We start from the raw sequence: 19037 nt of genomic DNA, 5'->3' as shown, positions 1-19037 counted from the left end.
ACCCGACTGGAGAACAATAGGATGACGTCACTGGAGGTTTATAAGTATGAGTAAGCTTGGGGAACATGAACTGATATCAAGGGAACATGAACTGATATCGAGGGAACATGAACTGATATCGAGGGTACATGAACTGATATCAAGGGAACATGAACTGATATCGAAGGTATATGAACTGATATCGAAGGTACATGATCTGATATCGAGGGTACATGATCTGATATCGAGGGTACCAGGGTTAGAAATTGGCACTAGTCCTGTAGTCCTTGCCAAACTACCCAATAGTAAATGTATCCTAAGGACTAGTAGAAATTTGCCATTGTTTAGGGTTTTTCTATATGTTATCATTATAAGGACTAGTGGACTGAAACTGTTAGTTTCTACAGCTGGGGTACATGAACTGATATCAAGGGTACATGAACTGATATCAAGGGTACATGAACTGATATCGAGGGTACATGAACCCATGTTACTCGAGGGGCTGGTGGACAATAAATTTATCTTTTGCACACCTTATTATATTGCACTCAGGTACCGTATTCGACAAAATAAGCGCCCAGGGTGCTCTAAAAATTAGGGGGGCTCTTAGTAGAATATTTTTTTGAGTTGAAAGATTGTAAATTTTGTGGTTTATGCTGACAGCCTGAAATGTTTACATACAACAGATATATTTTTCCAGGATTTAATTGCCCATAATTAAGGGTGCATATAACATAGGAGTGCGTATTATACACAAATAAATAAGTCTTGTGTACATTAATCAATTCGAAGGGGTGCTAACTGAGATTGTTTACTAGCCAATATATTAGCAAATATCGCCGTGGGCGCTTATTAGAGCAGGGCGCTTATTACATCGAATACGGTATGTCTTATGCATGCATTGGTTCAAATAGGTAGGAATACCACAGTCAGACATTTTTCAACTTTGTTCATTTTTCACATTCATAAAAAAAAAACAGACAACATAAAACAAACTATGAACTATTCCCCGAGATCAATTTCATTCGAAAAATATTGTAAACTTCCAGAGAATGTTGTCTTACATCATTAATTCAGTATACGATTAGACCTATGAAATGTAGCGGGGCACATTGAAATAATATGAATGGGTCAGCCAATCAGAATCCAGCATCCAGTGTGAGGTAAGATAATGTCCCATACCTGTAACTACACATTGTAAAAGATTCCATGAATCAGAGAAGATTATCCTCAAATGAATTTGACAGTTTAGGGATTTGAATAAAACTTTCCAGGATTTCCAACTGTCCAGTCCCGTTTAGTAATGTCTAGATATTGTTGTCAAAGCACGACCTGTTTGTGACCAGTGCCCCCTGAAGACCTGGTGTCATCACTTTTTGATAGTGATTCACAAACACATGCTCATGACTGACTGACTGACTGAGTATGGTTTTACGCCGCTTTTAGCAATATTCCAGCAATATCACGGCGGGGGACACCAGAAATGGGCTTCACGCATTGTACCCATGTCGGGAATCGAACCCGGGTCTTCGGCGTGACGAGCGAACGCTTTAACCACTAGGCTACCCGACCGCCCCACATGCTCATGATACATTCGGAATGGTACAATGGACAGATTGCCTATGGTTATTGAAATGTTTGTCGCTTTATTTATACTTTATTCAAATAGGAAATGATGGAACCATTAACCAGGGATACATAAGATCAGGGGGAGGTCAACTGAACAGCGCCATGACGTCAGCCCATTACAGCGTTACTCAAAGGGGTTCTTTATAACAGGACAAAGCACTATTGGAGCCTTTGATCCTTAGCGAAGCATCTTAGAATGTACATTCCATTATGATAGGAGCACTTACTAACTATTTCGCCAACCTCTCACGGTACAATTGAGGTCCATATGGAAATCTTTCACAGTGTTAACAGTGTTGCATAAAGGTAAAATCATTCAACTTTTTTAACACAAATGAATAAACCTTTGTCTGTATTCTAAAGAAACATCACAATTTCTATGTAAGGTGCTAACTTACTAACAAATAAAACAAAAAACATGCATATTTGTGCAGTGAACACAAATACCTAACAACAGATGTCCCAACTACAATGTGAAGATATAGTGTGAGATTATGAATCATTTGTCTGATCAAATCTTACAAATGTCAGCAAATTAAAAATTCCTATTTTCTAAGGCTAAACAGTCACACCCTTAGATCTGTCAACAAATCATATATTTCATTAAAGACTTGACTGTAATGACAGACGAGTCGGAGAGATAAATAACATGAATGTGACTGTGAGAGAAGATATATATCAATTCCAGATTACTTTCTGTAAACATCAATAACAATTCCATGAATCTTATATTAATACAGAAAATATCATACAATACAATATAATGAAACATATTTACAAAACCAACAACCATCACTGATGTGTTTCTGAAATTTGAAAAACTTGGATGCTTTCATATTTTAAAGATAATCTGTCATGCCATATATGCCACTAAAAAGAAATTAAAGTACACCCAATCCTTTCATATCAATATAGATAACTTGTCATATCATGTCAGATTAGCTATAATACAATCTCATTAAAATCAGATCTTAGTTCTCGCTACCGCTAAACAAAGATCTGAAGACATCCCATTAGGGGTCACGTCAGAACAAACTTTCATCCAACTAATCAGAGCTTCGCTTACCAGATTATGAAAGTGACAGTCGGAATGTGATCATGCAACCTCGAAAACTTTAACAAGGGGTATTCTGAACGATGGTTAAGGGTTAAACAACAGAATCCATACACTCTCGACCATCTATTAGCTATTCCAGAATGTTCTTTTGTTCAGGTTTCAAATTTGTAATCGAGAATTTGTCAAACCAGCGTTAGAAATTGGCACTAGTCCTGTAGTCCTTACCAAACTGCCCAATAGTAAAGGTACCCTAAGGACTAGTAGAAATTGGCCCATTTTAAGGGTTTTGCTATATGTTATCATTAAAAGGACTAGTGGACAAAAAATGTTAGTTTCTAACCCTGCAAACTATGTTTCAAAGGGTAGTGGCCAATTTGAAATTAGTGCCGTAAAGCACGAAAAAGCTCCCTTCTGATTAGTCAATCCATTTGCCGGTCAAAGTTCGCGCAAGGTCAGTCTGAAGTGACCCGTAATGGGATGTCCTCAGATCTTTGTTTAGCGGAAGCGAGAACTAAGATTTGATTTTAATGAGATTGGCTATAAAAATATGAAAGAACTGGGTGTTCTTCAACGTCTTTTGAGTAGTATATAAAATTGAAAATGAAACTACCCTCTTATAGTAAAGGAGTAACACCCTCACAGATGAAAATATAATTTTGAATGTTTTAAGGGATATTAATTTGGAAATTGGTTTTGAAATCTGTTTATTCTCTTTACACAAGGTCAGACCAAATTAGTTTCACGTTTTCTTTGTCATTTGACCCAATGATGGAGACAAAATATAGAACATCATAAAAACTACTTCAAGGTTAATTTCCTAAAAATGCCTTTTTGAAAATAAAAGTTTTGTAACAACAATAAAATCACAATAAGAATCTAAAACATTATATGTTCAATCAAACATTTTTGTTATTCAAATCAAATTTTATAATTTGATTAATCATTGGAATAATGTCCCTCCAATGAAGTCGAACATATACACTACAACTAATTTCCATAAAAAATTCAAAGCCTTCATACTGCATTGTTCAAAGACAACATATTCATGACTCACTATCAAGTATTTACACAGAAATATTGACCAATAAACATAAAACACACCAGGGAATAATGACAGCATAAACACGCACTGAAACGTTTCAATTAATGTCAAGTACCCACAAAACACACACATATCAGGACCATATTTCCACTCCAGCAGTGAAAGGACACTTGATAACTTGAGAAAACATTATAAAACCTTGATCAGCGGCGGTACTAAGAACCAACATAAATATGTGTTTCACGGGTACAGCTATTCAGCACTGTGACGGAGCATAAAACACCACAAGACCAGGGTTATTATGCTCAAGTGTTAATGTAATCGATTCTCATCACCAAATCCTGGCTTTGTGGCTGCACCGTGTTATGTAGGTAATGAACATACTGCATACCGACCATACAGGGATTAAGGCCAGAGCTTCATGTGCGAAACAACATCAGATCCGCAGTAAATGGCTTTCTTGGACATTGATTGGCTGAGATCTTATTCTAATGTTTGAATAATAAATAGGCTGGCTGGAGTTTGTCATGTGAGCCAATTACTCAGAGAGCCCTTGAACAGGCCCCTGTAACACACAGGCCAGGTGAAGTAGGAGTTATTACTTCGGCCATAAAAATGAGAGTCATTATTCGTTATGATTCTTGCTGCTGCCAAAACAGTCAAGGGAATATAAGAATCTTATCTGTATCCGATCAATTTTGTAGAGAAACGGTAATATACTTGCAGGAAATTAAATGTAAACTTTTCAGGTGGGATTGTGCCAATGGTTGGGAGAAAACAATTTCAACAACTCGGATCGGGCGCAATATTATTTAGTGAACTAAACTACATAAACTATGTACTAGTTTAATAATAGTGGGATGCTGATGCAAGGCGATACATCACTTTGGCAAAGTGTGCAGCATGAAATGTAATAAATGATAATACGTAAGAAACTCCCCATACAACAAACAAGGAGTATAAGACATGTATATGATGTACCTCGGCAAAGTAAAAAGAGGCAAACGTGGCATCAGGTGCAGACGCACGGCAGTTAAACACCTTGACAAACTTTACAGAGCATGAAATATGATGGATTGATAATACATGAATAACTTTCCATACAGCAAACATGGAATGCATGACTTGTGCATGGTGTATCAAGCCAAATGAAAATGAGACAAACATGACACGAGGCAATCAAAACCCAATTTTTGGGCAGAGTAGAAAGGCTACTGTGGCTGCTGAAAAACTCTCTAAGTTCCTGCTGCGTGTGCAACATCCCCCCCAACCCCTGACCGGAACACATAACATTTACCTTCACTCATGGGCAAGGAAGTGCCAATCAATCCATTTTTGTCTTCTTCCTTTTTTCAAAAACAAGAGCATATCTGTCATCCAAGCCAAAATCGGTTTATCTAGTTAAGATTGTTGACTGACCATTTTGTTTTGAAGAATGTAAGTGAGTGACCTTGGATTAATGCTGTTTCGAACTGTATCTGAACAAAATCATAGCTTCGAGTATTTCTGAGAAATTTATATCATGGAGGTAAGAAAAAAGGTAGATATATAAAGGGCACCTAACCAGCAGGTAAGGAATTAAATGACATTTTTAACAATACAGTTTTCCCTAAAAATGATACAGGATAAGTAAGTTGGAAGGTTAGGGATGAGCACAATAGGAGTTGAATTCTTCCATGCGATTCATCAACAAAGTAATTACGTCCGTGGCACGATCATGTATGCTGCTTAGTGGTGTAGGACTTGCACTTCAGTTGATTAACTATTATTATGATATTAATTTGACATTCATTTATATTTTGTTGCCATGCAACATATTTTCACTAATTTCTAACTGACTTTTGATATTATGAGGCCATATCGTTTTTTTGTATTCCAAGTTCAATTCTTTGTATAAATGCAGACAATATGAAGTTAAAATGTGCACAATGCAATGCAAAGTTGTCTTACATCCTTTATTATACTGTCATCCAACGTTTGAATTTATGCCAGTACTGACGATGTTTTTTTTACCATGTATTTCAACATAGTGTCTTCTTATGAATATTGATATCTTGCTACAATGTCATTTCAATAAGTAGTTTTAACGATATGTACATTAGCAATCATAAAACTGCCACTTAATGTTACACCACACCACAGACCTAAATAATTTAGGTCCTTGGCCTCACAAAGTACATATCTGCAGTTACTTCAAATGAAGTCATAAAGACACATATAAATTCATTGATGTCAATATATAAATATTCCAATAAAGAGAAAACTTTGTAAGTAAAGCACTATCAAATCCTATAATGTTTTTTGTCAACAAGATATGTTTACAAAAACAAAACAAATTCCTTAAATCCAAGAAAAGGGGAATAAAAGGAAGATTATCCAGTAACAGTCTGAGATCATAGAGTAAAAGGTAGATCATCCAGTAACAGTCTGAGATCACAGAGTAAAAGGTAGATCATCCAGTAACAGTCTGAGATCACAGAGTAAAAGCTAGATCATCCAGTAACAGTCTGAGATCATAGAGTAAAAGGTAGATCATCTAGTAACAGTCTGAGATCACAGAATAAAAGGAAGATTATCCAGTAACAGTCTGAGATCACAGAATAAAAGGAAGATTATCCAGTAACAGTCTGAGATCACAGAGTAAAAGGTAGATTATCCAGTAACAGTCTGAGATCACAGAGTAAAAGGTAGATTATCCAGTAACAGTCTGAGATCATAGAGTAAAAGGTATATCATCCAGTAACAGTCTGAGATCACAGAGTAAAAGGTAGATTATCCAGTAACAGTCTGAGATCATAGAGTAAAAGGTAGATTATCCAGTAACAGTCTGAGGTCACAGAGTAAAAGGTAGATTATCCAGTAACAGTCTGAGATCACAGAGTAAAAGGTAGATTATCCAGTAACAGTCTGAGATCACAGAGTAATAGGTAGATTATCCAGTAACAGTCTGAGATCACAGAGTAAAAGGTAGATTATCCAGTAACAGTCTGAGATCACAGAGTAATAGGTAGATTATCCAGTAACAGTCTGAGATCACAGAGCATATAAGTCCTGACCCAGTGACGGTCTGTCTATGTTACCCACCTGGGATGGGGGAATGCCCAGCAGCAGCAGCAGCAGCATGGACTACAAGAGGGACGGCACGCACTGTGGCCATAAGTATGCTCCATTAGTTGTCCTCCACAACACTACACAGAGTGCTGCAGATACCGTGAAGAGATCATATTGGACGTGATAAGATTTACCAACCAGTATTGATTTCCAAGTCAATCTTCTTTCCTTTTTTCAACAATTGCTTTTGTATCACGACAGAGAGCAACCAGAGGGTGAATGACTCCTGCCTTTGACGTCACACACTCCATACATAAGGATTTTGATTGTTTGTTTGTTGTTTAACGCACTCAGCAATATTCCAGCTATATGACGGCGGTCTGTAAATAATTGAGTCTGGACCAGACAATGCAGTGATTGATATCACGAGCATTGATCAACACAGTTTGGATACAATGACATGCATCAACCAAGTCAGCGAGCCTGACCACCCGATCCCGTAAGTCGCCTCTTGCGACAAGCATGGGTTGCTGAAGACCTATTCTAACCCGGATGAAATTATGAACAGAATCAGGTAATAATGTGTGCTGTTGCTTGTACTGTAGATCATAGATAACCATGTATATTTTTGTTTTGTAACTACTTAATGCGTTCAGTTTAATAAAGAGTTAACACAAAATTATTTCTTTCATAAAGTTCAAATTAATCTGTTGGCAATTTTTCATTTGCACAGTCATACATGTCATTTCATAAGAAGATAATCATGATAATAGGAACTAACAAGTTGTGTTTTTAAAAAAATCTGTATGAAGGATAATTACATTTATATTGTATACAAACAAATCATTCTAGTGAGTGAGTGAGTGAGTGAGTATGGTTTTGACACCGCTTTTAGCAATATTCCAGCAATATCACGGCGGGGGACACCAGAAATGGGCTTCCCACATTGTACCCATTTCGGGAATCGAACCCTAGTCTTCAGCGTGACAAGCGAACGCTTTAACCACTAAGCTACCCGACTGCCCCCAAATAATTCTATAACTAATATGTATTGAAAAAGTTAACAGCAGCTTTTGAAGAAATAATAATCAATGCTTTCCTATCGGTGTTTGCTGTTTGCTATTTATTTATTACAATATATTTTCTATACATATTAAACAGTAATCATGATCTTCCAACAATGAACATACCTGGACATAGAGATTTAGTTAGATTCTACAAGAAAGAAGGAAACTCATTATGGTCAAGGTAATGCCCTTTTTTAAATTGCAAACTATTTTTTTCAAATTTTCAAGGTTAAGTATTAACGAAAGAATGATCACCGCATCACCATGTATCACTCAAATGCAAAAAAAAGTTATGGCCAAAAGAAGACTGTTACAAAAATGATGCAAAACAGATGAAGGGGATTTGTCATCTATCCAAGAAACAGGTTATAAAGAAACAATAACTAGAGATTCTGTACTCTCGTCTTGCTAGGATATGCTATGAAGACATTCTATTATCAAGTCTTTTTGTCCATAATTCACACAGGAAACATTGCTATATTAATTCGGTCCAAGGGCATACAGTTAGATACCTGTTTCATATATTGTGAGGGGCGGTCGGGTAGCCTAGTGGTTAGAGCGTTCAATTGTCATGCCGAAGACCCGGGTTCGATTCCCGACATGGGTACAATGTGTGAAGCCCATTTCTGGTGTCCCCCGTCATGATATTGCTGGAATATTGCTAAAAGCGGCGTTAAACCATACTCACTCACTCACTCACTCATATATTGTGACTGGACACCATACAAAATACCTGAACTATTGTTGTGGGGTCTTGAGAAAAAAAACATTTTATCAAATAATTACTTAATCCTGCAGGATACAACATACCACAGACTGATGCCATCCGTGCAAAATAGTGAATAATAAGCAAACCATCTATATTTACAAGATCTATTGTTACCCTTCATTAAACCTGCCTCTATGTAGAGGTTTCATATTTTTCTTTGTAACATTTAAAAAAAGATGTGTTTGATGCTGTTATAGCATAGGGGAAAGCATTTGTCTTTGCTTACATTCCGCAAATTACCTTTTCGACGTAATAAGCGCCCCGTTCTAATAAGCAGCCCACGGCGATATTTGCTAATATATTGGCTAATGAACAATCCAAATTAGCACCCCTTCCGATTGATCAATGTACACAAGACTTATCTATTCGTGTATAATACGCACTCGTGTGTTATATGCACCCTTAATTATGGGCAATTAAATTCTGGAAAATATATGTCGTATATAAACAGTTCAGGCTGTCAGCATTTTACATCGAATACAGTATTGCAAGTTTTAGATTATCCTGTTCATTATCCTGATTTCCTATCTTTCTTTCAGAGATAAATGTAAGATTCTCAAATATATTAGAATAAATAAAACAAATGGTGTCTAAAAACTCTTATGTTTGATACCTTAACAGATTGAACAATCATACAGACGAACATAATCTTTCAACATTGAGTTATTGTTATAGATAGTTATTGGCTATCCCTAACAACAACCTCAGTTGTTAAGGAACCAGTACCTACAGGAGGAGCTGAAATGTATGGAAGGTTTACATAAACATAGGGAGTAGTGAATAAAATAGGTTTAAATCTAGATACGTATAACATGTGGATTTAATGTGTAACGTATAAGTAAGTTTGTGAGATTAGAGAAAAATTAACAGAGAATATTGTCTCTTAGATTTTTTATTTTAAGACGTTTTCCCACTTATATATGGCAAACATTTACAATGATAGGTGCTGAAATACTTGCCCAGGGAACTAGGTCTGGTTTTTGTTGTTGTACATTTGTCTTATTGCACAATACAAATCTGGTGTTGAGCAGTGGGCTAACTAATACTACCCATGCATCTGATGTTATTCATCATGCAAACGCATGCACGCACTCATGCACACACTCACATACGCACTGACGTACACACTCACGCACGCACACACACTAGCCATGCGAGTCCATAACAACTATTGTTTATCACAAGCAATTGTGGGATCTCAATATCACGAAAGTTACAGCTGACTTTTCTTTATTTGCAGATATTTCTCTGAAAAATTCTGGTCAGTACCGGTACATGGGCCAAAAAAAGCAAAATGTAAAAAGACAATTCAGATTAATTATTTAATTAATTTTTTTTTAAAGTTATATGAACAGTTTTATATAGGTTTGTTGATCTTAATATATTGTACCCCAAAAGTATTGTGGTGATCATATCAATTTTCATTCACCAAAATTAAGATCAAGACTGCTTTTGGATGCTGTTTCCACTTTTCAACATTTTAGGGTTAGTGGAAAGCATGATCCAGTTTTTTTAAAATCAATTCCTTACAATCATTAAATCTGTCTCATCTCAACATCATGTCACAAAGTTTAAACAGCACATGCTTACAAAGCTTGAAAGAAGAATTTAAACTGAAGACAGTTACACAACTGGGTTCTCCAAAATCAACTGGGACATTAAAAGTCATAAAACATGGCCCAACAGTTCCCACTGTGGCAGATTTTAGACAAGGAACTGTTCCAGTTATTAATCCACATTCCTAAAAATAGAACTATTCATAACAACAAAACATGAAAAGGAAGAGTTGGAATAACTCATTCTGCAGGAAATCAAATAATGAAATTCTGTGGAAATGATTAAATAATATTTAGTCCATAAAAACTCATTCCAAGGGATTAAAAAATATAAATGTCACAAGATCATAGTAAATGTCAGGAACATAGTAAGGCACTATTTCAAATTCCGAAACCACGGAGATCCTGATTAAACCTACCTGCAGGTAGCATTGTCAACAATACGGACAGCTGTGCGTACGTATTCCCTGAATCCACGGCTCTGTACACTGACCCGAGTACCTCCGCCACTGTTTACATGACAAGAATAATACTTACATCAGTAAGTCTGTCCAATACTTCTACACTTGCCAACCAGGTTGCACGACTGATCACTTAGTGAAGTATTCCTGGCTACAAGGCGCTCTGAGAAGACAGTCCCACAATGCATCAGACATATATCTATATATATATCGACTGATAGAACAATGGCGCAGGTGATCAAAAATTTATTTATTTTTTAGAGGAAAGGAATTATTCCTGAAATAATATCCCCTATTGTAGATAGTGGGTAGGTTTATATCCTTTCTACAATGTACCTGCCTGTATGGCTGGTAACAGTCACTCTTCATCATCAACTTTCAAGGTGAATCAATATCTGTGTGCATGTACCTGTTATTGGTTGGCATAGAGACGAGTCATTGGTCTGCCTGGTGCTATGTGTTTGTCACAACTTCCAAAGGCTGGGACATTACCTCAGACAGATCAATTCCCACTGAATACTAGCCATACCGTAACTTGAAAATAGTTAATCATTATGACCAGGCCATTTTCAGTGACAAACTGCCATGTCAGGCATTGAGGACATGTTAAGCTAAGGACATGACACAGAAACTGGAGGCAAAAGGCTTCAGTATATACATGCTTCGAGCAAGGGTAATGCATGGATTGTTGTCATAGACTTTAAGTACATGTAAACATAAATGGGCAAGCCTTTGGCGTGTGGTCTTTAGAGAGTAGATAACTTATAAAGATAGTGTTTTGTTTGTTTGTTTGTTGTTTAATGCCACATTCAGCATTATTCCAGCTATGTGATGCTGAACTGTATAGTCTGGAAGGTAATTTAGGGTACCGACGTTTACTACAATATCTGAAGAAAATTGGACCTACTCCCAGTCAAAGTTGGTATGAGATTATTAAACAGTCATACATAACTGGATATTACATTTAAAGACAATCGGTGCATGAATAAAAAATCTGTCTATTTAGCTATCACTATATTTCATCAACAACCAGACCTGTTCGTCACGGGTGGAACGAGCATTCATTGAAACAGCCATCTGCTGGTGCTACCCCTGCGTCACAGGGCCATATGACACAGTTGAACCAATCAACTCAACTCGAAAGGGTGCACGGTAATCACGCAAGTTGAGACGCCCAACGCTAACAACGTATTCGTGCGTTCGTGCGTGATTCCTGTGCACCCTTTCGAGTTGAGTTGATTGGTTCAACTGTGTCAAATGGCCCTGTGACACCCTGTGAAAGGAAGGATGAAGGCAACACATTTGTGATGAAGGGAATTGAAGGTTCGAGAGCGGAGGGTTGAGGGGAGGTTGAAAATGTATGAGTGGATGAGGGTGAAATATGATGAGGGGTGAGCTGGGGATGAGTGAGTGAGTGAATGTGGTTCAGTGAGTCAGCAATATTCCATTTACAGGACAACTGAGTACAGTCAAGTCCCGTTAATCCAACATTGTTGGTTGCATATGATTATGTCAGATAAACAATATCAAGTAGTATCAACGTGCATGATCGAAAATCGGACAACTACACGATAGATAACAATACAAACACGTAATAAAAAATATAAATGAAATACCAGTATTCATATTGTTAAGTTACATTGTTAACGGAATATGTTTTCTAATCATGCAACTTCTAAAGCTCAAAACAAAACAACTGTTACGGACTGTATGACTTATTCAAAATACTTTTAAAAGCATAGTCTGGAATGGAAGTCCCAAGTTAGAAACTGGTACCGCAAAGCTAAGAAAGCTGCTTTCAAAGTGGCTAATGTTAACTTCCTGTTAGTTATTTCATTTGTCGGTCATAGTTCGCAAAAGGTTGTTCTGATGTTACCACGTGCACCTGTAATGGGATGTCCTCAGCGATAGCGAGAACTTGTATCTGAATTTTAATGAGATTGAGGTCATCTAAGCATGTGATTAATCCTGTTTTCTTTATTTAAACTTCAATTGTTTATTGTTAAGCAAGTTTATCTCTGCAGACGTTGTAATATGCAGCTACCAGCCGACTCGTCTTGCACCATAACACAGGCTGTGTACTCGCGGGCAGATGACCACAGATCACTGTGTCGAATTAACGAGACTGATTAATGAGCGATTTCGGTAATTCGTTGCAAATAAGGTGTGTCGGAGTCGGAGTCAGACTGCGAGACTGTCGGATTAAAGGGTCTAAATAGCACTGATTTAATCGGTTCTCATCATTAGTGTCGGATAAAGCCGATCGTCGGGATTAACGAGACTTGACTGTATAAGACCAGGAAGAAAAAAGGCAAAGCACAAATGTTAGTGACAAGGATGACTATGGAGCAGAGGACAAAAGAAGAGCATAAACATTGAAGAGATCAAGGATGAAGGTGATGAAGAAGGTTAAAAGGGATAAGATCGGGGAAGATAGAGGCAGACAGTAAGAATAAAGGGGATGCTGAGAAAGGAAGGATTGGGGATGAGTTCAGGGCAGAAAACAAAGCTGACACCAAGGATGAAGGAACTGAAGAGATGCTGATGAGTTGGATTGAGTTGAGGTCAAGGAAGATGAAGGAAGAACATCAATGTGGCTGACATCAACATTGAAGGTGATGAATAGAAGGAATGGAGATTAGGTCAGTGGATAAAGGGCACAAAATTACCAACCAATCAGGGACACTTGAACAGTTCACAGTCTAGTGTCATATAAAGTGAGTGAGTGAGTTGAATTTAACGCCGCTTTTAAGAGTATTCCAGTTATATCGCGGCATGTCAGCTTCATGTGGGAGGAAAGCCCGAAGTGATGCAGGTCTCAGACGTTAACCACTTCGGTGAAACCCACGAACACGGGTATGGTGCTGACAAACCTAGAAACATAATCGGGGGTGTCATATAAAGAAATAACTTTCATATACAACATGATGGACAGCTCTACGGAAATATTTATTGCTTATCATTTTTTTTAGGGGAGCATCTGCCAGAGATTATCAGTCTTGGTTATTTGCCAAATCAGATTCCAAAGGGAAAATAGAAGCGAAAAATACATGAATGGATCACTAAAAATCATTGATGACACCAGGTGTTCGCAAAAAGGCTAAGGAATCCATATTGGATCGAGTGTTTATTAGGGATGATATGGTACAGCCACAGACTAGTTATTGTTTGTCTGAAAACCCCTGGGTATTGACTAAACATTGTCTGTTATCCTGAGTATCTTATCTCCAAGAGGTACATTATGCATGGACTCAGAGACAGGATATATGCCAGTCATAATTTCAGTAATTGCCCGATCCTCCCAACAGGACAATTGAAAAGCGATTGCAATAATGATAAAATGTGTTCCAGGATCATTGATAGTCTCTTAAACATATCGTTTTCCCAGCAGTGGCAGCCGCATGGTTCCGCGGCAGAACATGATCAACCCTCTTGTCGTACTCTATAGGATGATAAATGCTCCCGTGTGGGACAACGCAATTCACTTACTCTGGCGTTTAATCATTATTTCAGCTGAGTCACTGTTTGTCTTTTTTCTCGTCTGTCATCAGTGTTGCTGCTGTCTTTAATCTGATCTTTTGTCAAGGGATTCAGTATTAACAAAAGGACAATGTAGCTACCCACTGCATCGCGTTCTGCATCAGTACATTTGCTAATCAAATATTTCCTACTGTTTCATGAAAGACATATACATTGTGTAAAAATAAAAAGCAATGAAATTTGTAAAGCCTGTATTATTACAGTCTATGAAATCTGATTGGTCAGTGGCAATCTTGTCAATCAGTTATTATTAATCTGTATGAAATCTGATTGGTCAGTTGCAATCTTGCAAATCAGTTATTATTAATCTGTATGAAATCTGATTGGTCAGTGACAATCATGTAAATCAGTTATTATTTATCTGTATGAAATCTTATTGGTCAGTTGCAGTCTTGTAAATAAGTTATTATTACACTGTATGAAATCTGATTGGTCAGTTGAAGTCATGTAAATCAGTTATTATTACACTGTATGAAATCTGATTGGTCAGTGGCAGTTATGAACATCAGTTATTATTAATCTGTATGAAATCTGATTGGCAGTCATGTAAATCAGTTAGAATTAATCTGTTTGAAATCTGATTGGTCAGTGGCAGTCATGTAAATAAGTTATTATTACACAGTATGAAATCTGATTGGTCAGTGGCAGTCATGTACATCAGTTATTATTACACTGTATGAAATCTGATTGGTCAGTGGCAGTCATGTAAATCAGTTATTATCATGCTTTATTACATCTATCAGAGTAGCATGGTTAGCCATCTGCCAGTCACCAATACACTTCCTGTTCGCAGGTCTGTACAGTTGTGAGTGTTGATGCGACAAGACCTTTACCATGTTTACTTATGGTGTGAAAAATGTTCAGAAGGCCTGGGTGAGCATGCTGTAGTCAAAGGTCATAATATGAAAGGCTTAACATTGATCCACTGTAATGATACATGTAGCCATTATATAAGATAAACATGACACACACGAATGTAGTCCTTTCTTTATCATCCACACAAAATAAACACCAGTGGGAATGAAGAAATGTCTTCTGTACAGAGTGAGTGAGTGAGTGAGTGAGTGAGTTAATATTTAATGTCACATCGGCAGTATTTCAGCCATATCGTGATGATCTGTACAGAGAAATGTGCAGGGAAGCTAACAATGTCCACATCATGTCAACAGTCATGCGCTGTCATCATATACTGTACTTAAACTATATTGAGAATCTCACCCTCATGTCTTTTTATGTCAAATTTATCGAAACTCATTAAATAAAAGTTTAGAATACCAAGGCTTGATGAGTCTTAAAACATTTATCGATATATGTCATATCAAAAGACATGAGGGTGAGATTCTATTTATCATCCCAAATCCAATCTCCAATCAGATCTTTGGCTGAACAAAGATCTGAGGACATCCCATAAGGGGTCACATCAGAACGACATAAGTCCACATAAGCCAATCAGAAAGCAGTATCTTCAATTTTTACAACACTAGTATCAAACCGGTGACTGCCATTCCACGGGGCACAGGTGAGCCAGTCCTCAAAGGTGCTGCAATTGCTGTGCAGAGTTGCGTCCCTTGGGCAAGCTAGAAACCTATGACTGTGCCTTCAACTCCTGGTTTGCCCCGATTATGTTTGTCAGCACCATACCCATGTTTGTGGGTTTCACCACTTCGTGCTTTCCTTGACATTAAGCAGTCAAGCCATGACATAAATGGAACAAAGCGGCGTTAACACAACTCCATTCCTGACAATGCTTTGATCAATATAGTTCAGGTGTGACAGGTAATTAGATGTCCTCAGGTCTTTGGTCAGCGCTGGCGAGAACTAAGATCTGATTTTAATGAGATTCATCCAAAATCATTCTTCCGACTTTTTCTGTTTGTAAACAGTAATAAGTAGTGTCATGAGTTGCAAAAGCACAGATTAATGATGTAATTGCATTGTTTCATCATTGTAACCAATGACGTCATAATGGTCTGCAAAGCATCAATCCAACCACCAATCAGGGCATTATAAACACCACCAATCGAGGCACCCTCACAGCATCAATCCCACCACCATTCACGGCATTATAAACACCACCATTCGAGGCACCCTCACAGCATCAATCCCACCAGCATTCATGGCATTATAAACACCACCAATCAAGGCACCCTCACAGCATCGATCCCACCACCATTCACGGCATTAAAAACACAACCAATCAAGGCACCCTCACAGCATCAATCCCACCATCATTCACGGCATTAAAAACACAACCAATCAAGGCACCCTCACAGCATCAATCCCACCACCATTCACGGCATTATAAACACCACCATTCGAGGCACCCTCACAGCATCAATCCCACCATCATTCACGGCATTAAAAACACAACCAATCAAGGCACCCTCACAGCATCAATCCCACCACCATTCACGGCATTATAAACACCACCATTCGAGGCACCCCTACGACACCAATCCCACCACTTTTCACGGTATCAATCCCGGCACCATTCCCGGCACCTTTCACGGCATCAATCCTGGCATCATTCCCGGCATCATTATATGTATAACACCAGCATATCTCCAGGCATTCTTCCCACACTAAGGCTACAGGCAGTGATAGTACTGAAATACCAATATGAAAGGGACAGATCACTCACAAACTTGGAAGGACCATCTCAGCAGTATGTAGCAGTATGCATATGATTATCTACAGTATCAATTCATTATGCTGTCAACAAACAAATTCTATCAAAGGATGAGAGATGACAAAGTCATATGACCACACATCCAGGTGATGAACTTAAAATAAGAAATTAACCCGACCCAAATACCTGGTAACTCATTGAAGCTCTAATTACAATTTTTTTTTATCATATATTGGTTTATTGTTTACTGTTTCATATATTCCTTTACCTTGGCCTGCCCACAAAGAGGCTTACAAAATGGTTGTTTCAACATGGCAGACCAATCCCCAGCCTCAAGGTGTTGGTAGGTAAAGCAGCTTAGCCTGGATTGGGTTTAATCTGAAAAAGTAGTTCAATCTCTTCCAAACATATTTCGAGTGAGTGAGTGAGTGAGTGAGTGAGTGAGTGAGCAAGCGAGCGAGTGTGTTGTGTTGTGTTGTGTTGTGTTGTGTTGTGTTGTGTTGTGTTGTGTTGTGTTGTGTTGTGTTGCGTTATGTAAACACTCCAGTGAGCAAAATTCCAGCTGTGTCATGACATCAACAAGCAAGTCAGACAAACCAGTGATTGATAGGAGTAACACTGTCTGGGTACAATGACAAAATCTTAGGAGGGATTATTTCTAGTGATAGTCAGTGGCACGATTACATGATTACGATTTTGACAATGTTCAGCCAAAATATAACTGCATAATTCCAGCTTAGTTCATCAAGGGTGAAATTGGACTTTAAAAGTCAGTTTTCTCCCTAGCCTCAGAAAGGTGACATATGGACCTACAGTGTTAATTTGTAGCTTTGTGGAGTGGCCTAGGCATGTTTCAATTAGAAGGATTTTTAAAGATGCCGCAAATGCCCGAGTGAATCAAACATACTCAAGTGCTCCATTTACCAATCTGCACTGGAAATGTAACTGGTAGAGTTACCTCCCATGGCTGTTGTAGACAAACACAGCCATCTCCATAGGTTGAGAAATTTCGGGATATGACAGTGTGTAGAAGGCTGGCTGTACCTTATGATAATAAGAGCAAGACAAGGGCGATTCATGACCTTTTATGACCTGACTTGCATCTTATCTATGTGTGAAGTGTGGACAGGATGCCTATCTGAAACATCTGATCTGAATTCCTGCCGAGCTTCAAAACAATTCTGGGTTCAAGACTTGCCTCTTTCAAGACATACAACAGTAACAAAGTTTGGACAGTCCTGAGTGCACTGATTTCTGTTATAGGGTCATTCCGAAATCTGGCAGTGGCAGATTGATCTAGGAATGGGAAGACAGAGACAGACAGGTCAATCACCCTTATCCTGTTTAGATTAGGACGGGTGTACCACTACAAAAACCATGATGAGATGACAATAAATTTGAATAGTTCCTTGTGTGTCAAATTCTACTTACATTTTTTTATTTCTTTGGTATACTTTTTTTCTGTAAATTTTATACTAAATCCTATCGTAAAACTATCATAAACCATTGCTGTTTTTAGAATACTGTTGGGGCAATTGGCTTGCCATTAAAGTTGTTTGGACCAACAGATTCCCTGATTTAAATAAATATTAATTATAATGACACTTAATATATATATTTGTCATGTGAGTGTCTACCACTGAACATGAGACAAATGTAAATGGAGGACAGGTCAATTTTGCTACCAGGGAAGAGACAATAAGAACAGGAAGGCCCACAAAAGTCCTGAATGAACCTTAGTCTACAACAACATTTCTATGAGTGATGAACAGCTTGTAAGAAAAACACATTTTCCAACTAGAATATTAGTATCTGCCTCATATACATCCAACCTTCCCAGTGAGACAGTGTAATGTCATACAGCTGTCAGCCCAATTCCAGCAACATCATGGCTGGGGACACTGCAATGTGTTTTACATTACACCCATGAGGGAAATCTCCAGACCACTCCACCAATAACACATTACCTGCCATTGATGGACCTACTTCTCAAAATTCTCCAGACCACTCCACCAATAACACATGACCTGCCATTGATGGACCCACTTCTCAAAATTCTCCAGACCACTCCACCAATAACACATTACCTGCCACTGAACGACCCACTTCTCAAAATTCTCCAGATCACTCCACCAATAACACATGACCTGCCATTGATGGACCCACTTCTCAAAATTCTCCAGACCACTCTACCAATAACACATGACCTGCCATTGAACGACCCACTTCTCAAAATTCTCCAGACCACTCTACCAAT

At 38.0% G+C, this 19037-nt stretch overlaps 1 protein-coding gene across 3 annotated transcripts in view; it reads right to left on the bottom strand.

Moving 5' to 3' along the window:
- The window catches only part of LOC139457661 (sodium/potassium/calcium exchanger 2-like), an 80397-nt gene that overhangs the window by 44919 nt on the left and 16441 nt on the right, over window positions 1-19037 (bottom strand). The window contains exon 1 of one of the 3 annotated variants that reach the window (XM_071239113.1): window positions 10688-10873. The exons of 1 other annotated variant lie outside the window; for it this stretch is intronic. The gene's annotated coding sequence lies outside the window, so the exon portion shown is untranslated. Of the gene's footprint in view, window positions 1-10569; window positions 10649-10687; window positions 10874-19037 lie in introns of those variants that run through there. One more of the 3 variants, XM_071239244.1, reaches the window with a different exon arrangement.

This window comes from Haliotis cracherodii, unplaced genomic scaffold, assembly GCF_022045235.1.
Source record: "Haliotis cracherodii isolate W230 unplaced genomic scaffold, xgHalCrac1.p SCAF_1, whole genome shotgun sequence".
Classification (NCBI taxonomy): domain Eukaryota; kingdom Metazoa; phylum Mollusca; class Gastropoda; order Lepetellida; family Haliotidae; genus Haliotis; species Haliotis cracherodii.
The sequence above is the reverse complement of the archived record's forward strand: the minus strand, read 5'-3'. Positions and strand labels throughout refer to the sequence as shown.